This window comes from Manis pentadactyla, chromosome 14 (assembly GCF_030020395.1).
Source record: "Manis pentadactyla isolate mManPen7 chromosome 14, mManPen7.hap1, whole genome shotgun sequence".
Taxonomy (NCBI): domain Eukaryota; kingdom Metazoa; phylum Chordata; class Mammalia; order Pholidota; family Manidae; genus Manis; species Manis pentadactyla.
In genome coordinates, this window is record NC_080032.1 from 52859101 (window position 1) to 52875172 (window position 16072).

Below are 16072 nucleotides of genomic sequence, written 5' to 3' on the forward strand. Positions count from 1 at the left end.
AAATGCTTTCAGCTTCTCGCTGTTCAATATAATGTTGGCTGTGGGTTTATCATAGATGGCCTTTATTATGTTGAGGTACTTGCCCTCTATTCCCATTTTGCTGAGAGTTTTTATCATGAATGGATGTTGAACTTTGTCAAATGCTTTTTCAGAATCTATGGAGATGATCATGTGGTTTTTGTCTTTCTTTTTGTTGATGTGGTGGATGATGTTGATGGACTTTCGAATGTTGTACCATCCTTGCATCCCTCGGATGAATCCCACTTGGTCATGGTGTATGATCCTTTTTATGTATTTTTGAATTTGGTTTGCTAATATTTTGTTGAGTATTTTTGCATCTACGTTCATCAGGGATATTGGTCTGTAGTTTTCTTTTTTGGTGTTGTCTTTGCCTGGTTTTGGTATTAGGGTGATGTTAGCTTTATAGAATGAGTTTGGGAGTATCCCCTCCTCCTCTATTTTTTGGAAAACTTTAAGGAGAATGGGTATTATGTCTTCCCTGTATGTCTGATAAAATACCGAGGTAAATTCATCTGGCCTGGGGGTTTTGTTCTTTGGTAGTTTTTTGATTACCGCTTCAATTTTGTTGCTGGTAATTGGTCTGTTTAGATTTTCTGTTTCTTTCTGGGTCAGTCTTGGAAGGTTGTATTTTTCTAGGAAGTTGTCCATTTTTCCTAGGTTTCCCAGCTTGTTAGCATATAGGTTTTCACAGTATTCTCTAATAATTCTTTGTATTTCTGTGGGGTCCGTCGTGATTTTTCCTTTCTCATTTCTGATACTGTTGATTTGTGTTGACTCTCTTTTCCTCTTAATAAGTCTGGCTCGAGGCTTATGTATTTTGTTTATTTTCTCGAAGAACCAGCTCTTGGTTTCATTGATTTTTGCTATTGTTTTATTCTTCTCAATTTTATTTATTTCTTCTCTGATCTTTATTATGTCCCTCCTTCTGCTGACCTTAGGCCTCATTTGTTCTTCTTTTCCAATTTCGGTAATTGTGACATTAGACCATTCATTTGGGATTGCTCTTCCTTTTTAAAACATGCTTGGATTGCTATATACTTTCCTCTTAAGACTGCTTTTGCTGTGTCCCACAGAAGTTGGGGCTTAATGTTGTTGTTGTCATTTGTTTCCATATATTGCTGGATCTCCATTTTGATTTGGTCATTGATCCATTGATTATTTAGGAGTGTGTTGTTAAGCCTCCATGTGTTCGTGAGCCTCTTTGCTTTCTTTGTACAGTTTATTTCTAGTTTTATGCCTTTGTGGTCTGAAAAGTTGGTTGGTAGGATTTCAATCTTTTGGAATTTACTGAGGCTCTTTTTGTGGCCTAGTATGTGGTCTATTCTGGAGAATGTTCCATGTGCACTTGAGAAGAATGTATATTCTGTTGCTTTTGGATGTAGAGTTCTATAGATGTCTATTAGGTCCATCTGCTCTACTGTGCTGTTCAGTGCTTCCATGCCCTTACTTATTTTCTGCCCGGTGGATCTATCCTTTGTGGTGAGTGGTGTCTTGAAGTCTCCTAGGATGAATGCATTGCAGTCTATTTCCCCCTTTAGTTCTGTTAGTATTTGTTTCACATATGCTGCTGCTCCAGTGTTGGGTGCATATATATTTAGAATGGTTATATCCTCTTGTTGGACTGAGCCCTTTATCATTATGTAGTGTCCTTTATCTCTTGTTACTTTCTTTGTTTTGAAGTCTATTTTGTCTGATATTAGTACTGCAACCCCTGCTCTCTTCTCGCTGTTGTTTGCCTGAAATATATTTTTCCACCCCTTGACTTTTAGTCTGTACATGTCTTTGGGTTTGAGGTGAGTTTCTTGTAAGCAGCATATAGATGGGTCTTGCTTTTTTATCCATTCTATTACTCTGTGTCTTTTGATTGGTGCGTTCAGTCCATTAGCATTTAGGGTGACTATTGAAAGATATGTACTTATTGCCATTGCAGGCTTTAAATTCGTGGTTACCAAAGGTTCAAGGTTAGCCTCTTTAGTATCTTACTGCCTAAATTAGCTCGCTTATTGAGCTGTTATATACACTGTCTGGAGATTCTTTTCTTCTCTCCCTTCTTATTCCTCCTCCTCCATTCTTCATATGTTGGTTGTTTTGTGCTGTGCTCTTTCTAGGAGTGCTCCCATCTAGAGCAGTCCCTGTAAGATGTCCTGTAGAGGTGGTTTGTGGGAAGCAAATTCCCTCAGCTTTTGTTTGTCTGGGAATTGTTTAATCCCACCATCATATTTGAATGATAGTCGTGCTGGATACAGTATCCTTGGTTCAAGGCCCTTCTGTTTCATTGCATTAAATATATCATGCCATTCTCTTCTGGCCTGTAGGGTTTCTGTCGAGAAGTCTGATGTTCACCTGATGGGTTTTCCTTGATAGGTGACCTTTTACTCTCTAGCTGCCTTTAAAACTCTTTCCTTGTCCTTGATCTTTGCCATTTTAATTATTATGTGTCTTGGTGTTGTCCTCTTTGGATCCTTTCTGTTGGGAGTTCTGTGTATTTCCGTGGTCTGTTCAATTATTTCCTCCCCCAGAATGGGGAAGTTTTCAGCAATTATTTCTTCCAAGATACTTTCCATCCCTTTTCCTCTCTCTTCTTCTTCTGGTACCCCTATAATACGGATATTGTTCCTTTTGGATTGGTCACACAGTTCTCTTAACATTGTTTCATTCCTGTAGATCCTTTTATCTCTTTCTATGTCAGCTTCTATGCGTTCCTGTTCTCTGATTTCAATTCCATCAATGGCCTCTTGCATCCTACCCGTTCTGCTTATAAACCCTTCCAGAGTTTGTTTCATTTCTGCAATCTCCTTTCTGGCATCTGTGATCTCCCTCCAGACTTCATCCCATATCTCTTGTGTATTTCTCTGCATCTCTGTCAGCATGTTTGTGATTCTTATTTTGAATTCTTTTTCAGGAAGACTGGTTAGGTCTGTCTCCCTCTCTGGTGTTGTCTCTGTGATCTTTGTCTGCCTGTAGTTTTGCCTTTTCATGGTGATAGGAATAGTTTACAGAGCTGGGACGAGTGACGGCTGGAAGAACTTCCCTTCTTGTTGGTTTGTGGCCCTCCTCTCCTTGGAGAACAGCGACCTCTAGTGGCTTGTGCTGTGCAGCTGCGCCCAGACCAGGCTTCTTCTTCCTGCCCAGCTGCTATGGAGTTTATGTCCGCTGTTGCTGTGGGCGTGGCCTGGCTCGGGCCGCTACTCCAAAGTGGTGGAGTCGCGTTGGAGGTGGAGCGGCCTGGAGGCTATTTATCTCCGTAAGGGGCCTCCAAGCTCCCTGCAGCCCGGGGGATTAGCGTGCCCAGAGATCCCCGGATTCTCTACCTCTGGATTAAGTGTCCCGCCCTGCCCCTTTCAGACTTCCAAAAAGCACCCACCAAAATAGAACAACGACCACAGGAAAAAAAAAATTTTTTTTTAAATTAAAAAAATAAAAATGGCCACTCGTTTTTCTTTATTCTCCGGCGCCAGCCTCAGGCATCTGCTCACCGGTCTTGCTGCCCTGTTTCCCTATTATTGGTGTCCCTATCCCTTTAGGACTTCCAAAAAGTGCTCACCAAAACAAAACAGAAAAAAAAAAATGGTTCACTTTTCTTATGTCCTCCGGCGCCAGACCTCCGGTACCCTCTCACTGTTTTTGCTGCCCTGTTTCCCTAGTATCCAGGGCATCCTGCGCACGCACTGTGTCTGCGCTCTGGCCCGGATGGCGGGTCTGGTGTTTAGCAGTCCTGGGCTCAGTCTCCCTCCCGCTCTGCCTACTCTTCTCCCACCGGGAGCTGGGGGGAGGGGCGCTCGGCTCCCGCGGGGCCGGGGCTTGTATCTTACCCCCTTCGCGAGGCGGTGGGTTCTCTCAGGTGCGGATGTGGTCTGGATGTTGTCCTGTGTCCTCTGGTCTTTATTCTAGGAAGAGTTGTCTTTGTTATATTTTCATAGATATATGTGGTTTTGGGAGGAGATTCCCGCTGCTCTACTCACGCCACCATCTTGGCTCCAATGTGGTCTCTTTTTTTAAGTTCTTAAAATTTCATGTACTTAGACATTATAGCGGTCCTGCATTGACTGAGAACGTGTGTAATGTCAAAATGCCACTCTGGTTACGATCATGTGTTTAAGTGAATTTTCTGTTATTAATGACATCTAGATACAGAATTAAAAAATTACAGTTCTCGGCGCGTCGCTGGGGCAGCAGTGGCAGCGGCCACGCCCGTGGCTCAGGATGCGGCCGGGAGCGCGCCGCTCGCCCTGCTCGTGTTCCTGCGGTGGCTGGTCCCGCTGCGCCTGAGCCAGGGCTCTGCGGCCGCGCGTGTGTGCTCCAGGCCATCGTGGGAGGGAATCAGGGAGGCTGCATGCAGCCCCGCCGCCACGCTGTGGATGCCCGGGAGCCTGCGACCCCAGCATCGCGACCCCTGAGGGAGAATCCGCTCCAGCTGACAGAGGGATGCAGAGATCCGCAAGATGGCTGTGAGGCTTTATTTAACAGAACAAAATGGTGCTCAGAGAGCGACTGTCTTGGGATCATCATAGACACACAGAGCTGTCCATGGGAACTGCAAGAAGACTATGGGAGTTTCAGAGCAAAGCTTGCTTCCTGTTGTGATGCTGTTCAGAACTTCATTGTTTCTCAAAGTACCACTCCAGCTGGGACTAACATGAGTTAGAAAGTGGAAAGTAACAACGAATTCCTGATCAGAGAGAATATTTTTCATGTTTCCGGTGTCTCCGCCGCTCATGGAGGACCCGCAGAGTGGGCGCACAGTGGCTGGGGACCGAGGCGTCCTGAGTAGGTCTCTCTGTGGAGCTGAAATAGATAAAACTGACTTCGTTTTTATGTGTAACCTTCCCCCAACCACTGGCAACGTTAGTAAAGAATTTGGCAGGAAAACCAATCTTGTAACTGTAAATCCCAGTATCATAAAACTGAAATATGGGAATTTAAAAGAAAAGAAAGCAATATTTCTGGAGGACATTGCAACCTATGGAGATGCATTTTCTTCTTCCTTCTTCTGCCAGCATTTTCCTTCAGAGCCAACACCAGTCCTCTTTTTAAAGTGTATGATGTGCTGAAGCAATCTAAAGCAAGAAAAAAGGTTATATTTTCCCATCCCAAGTACCTGAAAAATCTTGACCTTTTCTGGACAACTAAAGGTGAGCAGAGTATCGGCTGTCCTCCGGCTTGATAATCACAGGTGTGGCAGTTGCACTGTGTGAAAATGTGGACCTGTGAAAATTTTGTCCTTCTCTACAACTGTAGAAAACACACCTGTCAGCCATCACTATATATTAACAATTTACATAAACGTGGCTTCCATGAGATACCCAAGTATAGTCAAATTCTCCAACTTCACGTGAAAGGAATCCTCAAATTACAGTTCGGCAAATGTGAAATAACGTAAGCAAAGTGTCTTGAAGTGGAAATGGTTTTAATACAGTGCAGCCAGTGAGTAACAATGTTTCTGGACCCTGAAAGAGGTGGTTGTAGGAGACTATCGGAAGAGCCTCCAAACGTGGTTTGACCAGAGGTACATATGTCTTTTTGAATCTGAGAAGTTGTTTTCCTTGGGTAAATTACTAGGAGTGGAAATCCCAGATTAAATGGTATTTCTATTTTTAGTTTTTTGAGGAACCTCCATACTGCTTTCCACAATGGTTGAACTTGTTTACATTCCCACCAGCAGTGTAGGAGAGTTCCTCTTTCTCTGCATCCTCACCAGCATTTGTTGTTCCTACTCTTTTCTATGTTGGCCATGCTAACTGGTGTGAGGTAATACCTCATTGTGGTTTTAATTTGCATTTCCCTGATAATTAGCGATGTGGAGCATCTTTTTATGTGCCTGTTGATCATCTGAATTTCTTCTTTGCAGAAGTGTCTGTTCATATCCTCCACCCATTTTAAAATCAGATTATTTACTTTTTGGGTGTTGAGGTGTGTGAGTTCTTTATATATTTTGGATGTTAACCCCTTGTTGGATATGTCATTTACAAAATATTCTCCCATACAGTAGGATGCCTTTTTGTTCTGTTGAAGGTGTCCTTTGCTGTACAGAAGCTTTTTAGCATGATGTAGTCCCATTTGTTCATTTTTTATTTTGTTTCCCTTGCCCGAGGAGATGCAGGAAAAATATGTTCAGGAAAAATTTGCTCATATTTATATTCAAGAGAATTTTGCCTATTTTTCTTGTAAGAGTTTTATGTTTTCGTGACTTACATTCAGTCTTTGATCCATTTTGACTTTACTTTTGTGTATGGGGTTGGACAATAATCCAGTTTCATTCTCTTGCATGTAGCTGTCCAGTTTTGCCAACACCAGTTGAAGAGGCTGTCATTTCCCCATTATATGTCCATGGCTCCTTTATCATATATTAATTGACCATATATGCTTGCGTTTATCTGGGCTCTCTAGTCTGCTTCATTGATCTATTGGTCTGTTCTTGTGCCAGTACTAAATTGTCTTGATTACCATGGGTTTGTAGTAGAGCTTGAAGTTGGGGAAGTGTAATCCCCCCAGCTTTATTCTTCCTTCTTGGATTGCTTTGGCTATTCGGGGTCTTTTGTGGTTCCATATGAATTTTAGAACTATTTGCTCTAGTTCGTTGAAGAATGCCATCACAACCCAGTCTTGACTGGCTGAAAGTGCAATGCTTCACTTGCACAGGGCACAACCAATCAACTGAGATCTAGCTAATTGTACTTTTGAATGGCTGAGTAGGACTCTTTTTTTTTAAACTTACAAAGGCCTTGAGACTTACAGAGGCCTTGAACTCTATCTGCCTGCATCCCTGTATCACCTGCCTTAGATTGATATACAATTTAATAACTTGAAGTCAGTATGATTTCCTTAATATTTCCTCCTTTCATCTTCGTGGAAGAAAATAAGGCACTTACTATATTGATGCCATTTTTCTATTTCCTATTTGATTATTTCTAGTAATTTGCAGTGAATCAGCAATGATTGACATTGGTAGTGTAAAATTTCACACCATGAAGGGAATCTGCTTTATTGTAAATATGGCCAGCTCATATTTTTGTTCTAAAATGTTCATGTGTTCTGTGTATTTGGGGGCTGGTCACTCCACTTTTAATTGCTAGTTTTCATGAACAAGTAAAAATAAAGTTTATGTTGAGTGTCAGGTTATGAGCCAGAGCACACATTTAATCCTACAGTTAGGGTGTTATTCAAAATATTTCATTTAGAAATCCATTAATTATATGTTTTCCACTTAACCCACTCAACCTCAAAGAAATACAGTGGTGAAAATACAGTGATTTTTTCCCCTTAATTATTCAGTAAAGAGTCACCTTTCCACACACACAGTGACCAAGAAGTTGCTCAGTGAATTCACAAAGATTGTGAGATCTAAGTATATAGTCTTAGCTACACACAGAGGAAAATGTAGGTAGGATACATAGATGATGAGAGGAAAACATATAATTTGATGAATATACGCTTAGAGAGAGAAATATGATTTTCTAAATTGAATTTCCATTAATGTTCTTTATTTCATCTGGAATACTATCTTTAAATTGTTCTAGAAATGTCTTGTGACTCAGGATGCTAGAAATGGGTAGGGGTGGTATTTCACATAAAAAGTGGGACACCTATTTATTTTCAAAATGTTTTGGTTCTCCCTCTTCCCCCTGAAATTTTGGTTATTGACTCTCTCTGGGGGCTGGTCATTCCCCTCATGTAATGTGTCTTAAGAAATGGAGAACAATGGGTGAGACTAGGGTTCAGTTCTTGAAACAGAACTTTCTTTTAAGTGCCACACTTGTGCACTAAGTACACACTTGTCTTGACAGGCAGTGGGACCTGAAGTGGGCGGGGCTGCATTCCCTCAACCGGCTATGGTGTGCTGTTGCTGTGGTAACGCGGTGATGCTCCCTCCTTGTGTTCTGCTTCATCTGCCACACTGTGAGGTGAGTAGTTCACTCTGGTGACAGGTGAGAAGCTCTCAGCTTCTACCCAGAGCCTTTGGACATGGGAAACCTGAACTCCTGTTGTAAAGGTATGTTCATAAAGATCTTCTCAGAATGCTGTTGCTACTAATGGACTTGTTAGCTTTTTCTCATCTTTTAAAAATTTCCTTTCTCTAATTGGTCATACAGAGTTATAAATATGTTGTATAGTTTTGTTTATTCCTCAATTTCTACTTTTGTTATTCTATCAATTTCATTGCCTTACCTTTTCTCCATTTAGAAAAATGTAACATTTCCTCTTATACTCTACACCTCTCACTTCTCAGCTCTGGGGAAAACATGGCAGTTTTTATAGCCTCATCAATTAAAATTAACTTCAGAAATTTAGAATGCTTGAGATGAGTAGGGAGGCATTTCCCACAAGGAAGGGAATCTATCACCTTATCACAAACCTTCCCTGTGCTTCTGACACTGAATGTGTGTTGAGGTCAGCACACTTGGGGTCACGTTACTCCTGTTCATAGATTGTTGGCCCCTGGACAACACAGGGGTGGGGGCACTGACTCCCACCCAGTGCAGCTGAAACTCGAATACCTTTTTTTCTAATTGAAGTATAGTTGATATACAATCTCATGATCTCATGTTAGTTTCAAATGTAAAACACAGTGGTTCACATTATTAAATTCTCATCCCAACTAATGCAGTTACTATCTGTCAACATAGAAAGATGTAACAGAATCATTGGCTATATTCGCCATGCTGTGTTACCATTCCCACGAACAACTTGTATTATGAATGAGAATTTTTGTGCCCCCTTTTCCCCTTTCTGCTCCCCACCCACTAATCCCAACCCCTCTCCTAAAGTAACCACCAGTCACTGCTCAGTGTCTATGAGTCTACTGCTATTTTGTTCATTTGGGGTTTGTTTTCTTTTTTTAGATTCCACAAATAACTGAAATCATATGGTATTTTTGTTTCACTGTCTGGCTTATTTGACTTAGCATGATACCCTCTAGGTCCATCCATGGTGTCACAAATGGCAGACATGCTTTCTTTCTTATGGCTGAATAATACTCCATTGTGTGTATGCACTGCTTCTTCTTTATCCATTTATTTACTGATTGACCCTTTGGTTGCTTCCCTATCTTGGCTATTGTAAATAATGCAGCAATAAACATAGGGGTGCATATACCTTTTCAAATCAGGGATTTTGTTTTCCTCAGGTAAACTCCTAGAAATGGAATTACTGGGCTGCATGGTATTTCTATTTTAGTTTTTGAGGAACTTCCATACTGTTTTCCATAGTGGCTGCACCAATTTATATTCCCACCAAGAGTGTGGGAGGGTTTCCCCTTTCTCCACATCCTTGTCAACAGTTGTCATTTCTTGTCTTTTGGATAATGGCCATTCTGACTGGTGTGAGGTGCTATCTCGTTGTGATTTTGATTTGCATTTCCCTGATGGTTAGCAATGTGCAGCATCTTTTTCATGTGCCTGTTGGCCATCTGTATTTCTTCTTTGGAGAAATGTCTGTTCAGGTCCCCTGCCCATTTTTTAATCAGGTTGTTGGTTTTTTTTTTTCTGTTTTTGGTGTTAAGTTGTATGAGTTCTTTATATATTTTGGATGCTAATCCCTTATTAGATAAATAATTTATTAATATATCCTCCCATACTGTAGGCTGCCTTTTTGTTCTGTTGGTGGTGTCCTTTGCTGTACAGAAGTTTTTTACTTGGATGTTGTCCCACTTGTTCATTTTTGCTTTTGTTTTTCTTGCCTGAGATTTGTCCAGAAAAATTTGTTCAAGAGATTTTTGCCTGTTTTCTTTTAAGAGTTTTGTGGTTTCACATCTTAAATTTAAGTCTTTAATCCATTTCAAGTTTACTTTTGTGTATGGAATTAGACAGTGATTTCCCAATACCAGTTATTGAAGAGAAGGACTTTTCCTCATTGTATATTCATGGCTCCTTTATCATATTGGCCACATATATGCATGGGTTTATATCTGGGTGAATAACTTTAACTGTCTCCAATTTAACTACTAATAGCCTATGGTTAATCTGAAGTCTTATGGATAACATAGTCAATTAACACATATTTAGTATGTTAAATGTATTATGTATTATATTCCTACAAAATAGTAAGCTAGAGAAAAGAAAACATTATTAAGAAAACCAAAAGAGAAAATATTTCCAGTACTGTAGTGTAATTGTTGGAAAAAATCCACTATAAGTGGAACCACACACTGGAAACCCATGTTGTTCAAGGGTCACCTGGAAATAGTTTTCCAAAAGAGATCATAAGAATGTGAGTGTCCATTTGTGGATTATGACAGTGAAGCAAACTGAAGGTACAAAACACCAACAGACTCTCAGACTCCAAGAAGGAACTAGTGGTTACCAAAGGGGAGGGGTGGGAGAGGAGAAGGGGATTGAGGGACATTATGACTGGCATACATGTCATAATTTCACAGGTGTCAAGGGGAAGACAGTGTAGCATAGAGCAGACAAGTACTGACTGTGACATCTTACTATGCTGATGGACAGTGACTGCCATGGGGTGTGAGGGCGAACTTGATAATGTGGGTGAAGGTAGCAACCTCAATGTTTTTCATGTGAAACCTTTGTAAGAATGTATATTTATTAAGTTATCATAACTTAATAAAAAAATATGTGAGTGTCTAGGTTTCAATTTATAACCCAAAACACACATTTACTTTTATGTTGTATTATCTAAAATTACATTTTACAGAGAAATCAATTATATGCGACCACCCAACTCATTCAGCACCCCAGATGTAAGCATGGTGAAAATAGTGATTTTTTTCTCAAAGAATAGCCATTCTTTCAACATACAATGAAAGATACAATTGGTTAATGAATTGATTTAGTGACAGATAGATAACCAAGTACACAGATTGTTAGTCACAGGCAAAGAGAAACAAGTAATGTACATAGATGAGAACCATGAAATTTTATGTAACTTGATAATTGCATACATTCACGGGAGAATTGTAGCTTTACAAAGAATGAGTTGGGGAGGAGCCAAGATGGTGGCATGAGTAAGGCAGCGGAAATTTCCTCTCAAAACCATATATATTATTGAAAATACAACAAATACAACTATTCATAAAAGAAAGGCCAGAAGATACACTACAATGGTCAGGCTACATCTACATCTGTAAGAACTCAGCACCTCACAAAGGGGGTAAGATACATGCTGCAGCCTGGTGGGACCTAAGCACCCCCCCCAGCCCAGCCCACCGGTGGGAGGAGAAGAGTCAGAGTGGGAGCCCAGGACTGCTAAATACCCAGCCCTAGTCATCCGCATTGGGAGAGCAGACACAAAGTGCATGGTGTGCTGGGTATAGGGAAAGGGAACAGTAAAACGTGCGGGCAGGTCCAAGCAGCCAGCGCCCCTGGGACAAAAGAAAAGTGAGTGCTTTTTGGAAGTCTTAAAGGGACAGGGACTCCACAGCTGGAAAGAACCATTCAGGTACACTCAGCACAGCAGCTGGGAATCCCAGGGAACTCCAGGCACCCTAACCCCTGGGCAGCAGCGCAGCTCTGAAGCCCCTCACGGTGATAAACAGCTTCCTCCCGTCCATTTCCCAGTCTGTGCAGCCCCACCACAGCAGGGGATGAGCCTGAGAGCAGCCGCACCCACAGCGGCTGCCCAGAGCCTCCTCTGAAGTGGTCTAGGCCAGACTCAGAGGCCCCGTCAGTGCACGGCAGCCCAGCACAGACAGAGGAAACTGGGAAAAGGTGCGAAGGGTTGCCAGTCTGGCAGGAGAGCACACCCAGCATGCCTGCCTCTCCCTGTGGGGCACTGGGCTGCCCCGACAGCTGCCCCGCCAATGGTGGCTCAGGAAATAAAACCAGAAGCCACTCTCCATGTGTGGGTAACTGGCACAGGCAGCAGAGAAAGGCAAGGTGCAGGAAGGGAGATTGTTCTCCCAGCTGACCCATGCCCCAACTGCCTATGACTACCTCTATTGCGATGAAAATGCAGAAGAATTTGAACCAGTCCAGATTTACCCAGACAACTCCTGAGAGGGAGCCTAGGGAGATATATTTAACCAATCCTCCTGAAAAAGAATTCAAAATAAAGGTCATAACCATGCTGATGGACCTGCAGAGAAATATACAACAGCTAAAGGATCAAGTTAGGGGGGAGAATACAGAAATAAAACAATCTCTGGAAGGACTTAAGAGCAGACTGGATGAGGTGCAAGAGGCCATTAATGGAATAGAGGTCAGAGAACAGGAATGCAGAGAAGGTGAGGCAGAGAAAGATAAAAGGATCTCCAGGGATTAAACAATATAAAGAGAACTGTGTGACCAAGCCACATGGAACAATATTCACATTAAAGAGGTACCAGAAGAAGAAGAGAGAAAAAGGGATAGAAAGTGTCTTTGAAGAAATAATTGCTGAAAACTTCCCCAAACTGGGGGAGGAAATAGTCTCTCAGACCATGGAAGCACACAGATCTCCCAACACAAGGGATCCAAGGAGGACAACACCAAGATACATAATAATTAAAATGGCAAAGATCAAGGACAGAGTATTAAAGGCAGCCAGAGAGAGAGAAAAGGTCACCTGCAAAGGAAAATCCATCAGGCTATCATCAGACTTCTCAACAGAAATCTTACAGGCTAGAAGAGAATGGCATGATAATTTAATGCAATGAAACAGAAAGGCCTTGAACCAAGAATACTGTATCCAGCATGATTATCATTTAAATGTGAAGGAGGGATTAAACAATTCCCAGACAAGCAAAAGTTGAGGGAATTTGCTTCCCACAAACCACCTCTACAGGATATTTTAAAGGGGCTGCTCCAAATGGAAGCATTCCTAAGGCTAAATAGATGTCACCAGAGAAAATAAAATCATGCAAAGAAAGCAGAACAACCAAATACTAAGTAAAGGCAAAAAATAAAATCAACTACTCATAAAAGCAGTCAAGGGAAACACAAAAGAGCACAGAATAAAACACCTAACATACAAAGAATGGAGGAGGAGGAATAAGAAGGGAGAGAACTAAAGAATCATCAGACTGTCCTTATAATAGCTTAATATGTGAGTTAAGTTAGACAGTTAGATAGTAAAGAAGCTACCCTTGAACCTTTGGTAACCACGAATCCAAAGCTTGCAATGGCAATAAGTACATATCTTTCAATAATCACCCTAAATGTAAATAGAATGAATGCAACAATCAAAAGACAGAGTAATAGAGAGGATAAAAAGCAGGATCCATCTATATGCTGCTTAGAAGAGATCCACCTCAGACCCAAAGACATACACAGACTGAAAGTCAAGGGATGGAAAAAGATATCTCATGCAAACAATAGGGAGAAAAAAGCAGGTGTTACAGTATTAGTATCAGACAAAATAGGTTTCAAAACAAAGAAAGTACCAAGAGATAAAGAAGGACATTACATAATGATAAAGGGGTCAGTCCAACAAGAGGATATAACCATTATAAATATGTATGCACCCAATACAGGAGCACCAACATATGTGAAACAAATACTAACAGAATTAAAGGAAGAAATAGAATGCAATGCATTTATTTTAGGAGACTTTAACACACTAATCACCCCAAAGGACAGATACACCAAAAAGAAAATAAGGACACAGAGGCACTGAACAACACACTAGAACAGATGGACCTAACAGACATCTACAGAACTCTACACCCAAAAGCAGCAGGATATACATTCTTCTCAAGGTGTGTGTGTGTGTGTGTGTGTGTGTGTGTATTACTTAAAATACTGTAGAAGTACAAATAACCTATTATTGGACCAAACTGTTAAAATATCACCACATTCCTCCACTTCCTCCATTCTCCAGAATGAGTTTATCTATAGGCTGAAGTTCAGCTAACCCTCAGGATAAGAATATCCAGCTCATCCTTTTATAAATAAATATGTTACATATTTGGCATCCAATTCTCACCAATGGTCCAAAGCCATAGATCTATGTCAAATAAGTATTTGTCATGTATTACTAACAACATGATGATTATTTACAAAAAAATTCTCTGTGTATAAGACCCTGTGAAAAGGTGTACAGTATCCATAATGTTATCTTCTAAGGGCTTAAAATTCAGACATATTGATATAGACACACACAGCAATAAGATACCACTAGATGAACAAACACTGGAAAAAATGCCTAGATTTTACAATATTTAAACCCAATAAAACCAATCATTTAGTCCTTACTCTGTATACCCAGCACAATACTGAACACTACTCCTTAGGTTGACCACATGAACTGCATAATATTGTTTCCCACATGTCTACACATGGAAACTAAGGCTTAGGAGGTTCAAGTCACTGTCAGAATTACGCTAGTGGGAGGTGGTGCAGCCAGGGCTCACATCCGTGCCATCAGACCAAGGTCAGAGCCGAGCCTTACCTCTCCACCACTACTCTGATCAACTAAAACCAGCGACTCTTCGACCCTGGAAGGAACGCAGCAGTTGCAAAGCCACATCACTATTCGAGTGTCACAGAAACCTCTACTTGATGTGGCTCAAAGTCAAAATTTCATGTTGAGATGTTCTGAATTGCACAATGTTCAAATACTAGGAGTCTCATGTGACCTGCTAGACAGGAAAAAACAGAGCTGATTGTCCTCTCTAGTGCATTTTTTAAGGCAAATAGATCAGATAATTTGGGAGAAGGCTAAATACTGCTCAACTCTAGAGTGGTGCCAAAAGTCAGGGTATTGCTGGCTCGAAGATGGCTGGATTAAAGTGTCATGAGTAGGGCCACGCCAAGGATTTTTTGAGCCCAGTTTTCTTCTTTTTAGGGGGATTTTGCTTCATCCCATCCCCTGTAGGATACGTAAATAAAAATTCAAGATGTTGTGCATGCTTTGTACTTCCTTTACTCAAGGGGTTTAGGAGAGAAGATAAAAGAACCATCATGATAATGAGTTGAAATACTTGTTTGCAGCACTATTTACAGTAGCCCAGAAATGGAAGCAACTTAAGTGTTCATCAGTAGATGAATGGATAAAGAAGATGTGGCACATATACACAATGGAATATCATTCAGGCATAAGAAGAAAACAAATCCTACCATTTGCAACAACATGGATGGATGGAGCTAGAGGGTATTATGCTCAGTGAAATAAGCCAGGCAGAGAAAGACAAGTATCAAATGATTTCACTCATCTGTGGAGCATAAGAACAAAGAGAAAACTGAAGGAGCAAAACAGCGCAGACTCACAGAATCCAAGAATGGACTAACAGTTACTAAAGGGAAAGGGACTAGGGAGGATGGGTGGGAAGGGAGGCATAAGGGGAAAAAGGGGCATTACGAATAGCAGACATAATGTAGGTGGTGGGGGCACAGGGAGGGCTGTACAACACAGAGAAGACAAGTAGTCATTCTACAGCATCTTATTACACTGATGGACAGTGACTGTAATGGGGTATGTGGTGGGGACTTGATACCTTTGATACCTTGATAATGGAGGGATTCTAGTAATCATAATGTTGCTCATGTAGATTAATGATACCAAAAAAAATAATAATAATAAAATAAAATGTTCATTTGGGTTCCATTGAGCTGCTGACCACGCAGGTTCATGTTTTAGTCTCAGCTCAACCCTAACTGAGGCTACAGATGAATATGACATTGGCCTCCATCCAAAAAAACCTTCCTACTTTACATTCACATAGTACATGAAAATATAAAACCACCCTTTTGTTTAGCTATCTGTAACCCTTCATAGAGTACAAACTCATAACTGGAAAGTAAACTTTCCAAGTTTAGAGTGGGGGTGTGGGGGAGGGAATGGGAAAGTCCACAAAAACATTTTTTCAAATCATGTGAAACAGAATGCAAAGGTCCACATTGTAGGCACAGAACTACAGTGTGCTGGGTCCAAAACCATATCCTTGATCTGGCAGCTGACTCTACGTCAACTACTATTAGAGCAAGTTACCGATCCTTTTCTAACCGTTCTTCACTAACTGTCCTCTCATGTAACAGTCCAAGGAATAAGACAAAAGAGGGGAGAAGAGATACACTTGGGGACAACCAGAAAACTCTTCCAAGTCCTCATAAACTTAAGAACAGAAACAACATTCAATTCACAAAATACTTATTTTTAAACATAAAATAGGAACATATGT

At 41.0% G+C, this 16072-nt stretch overlaps 1 pseudogene; it reads left to right on the top strand.

Moving 5' to 3' along the window:
• Positions 1-4138: 4138 nt before the first annotated feature.
• LOC118935445 (alpha-2,8-sialyltransferase 8F-like) lies at positions 4139-5401 on the top strand (annotated as a pseudogene).
• The last annotated feature ends 10671 nt before the right edge of the window (positions 5402-16072 follow it).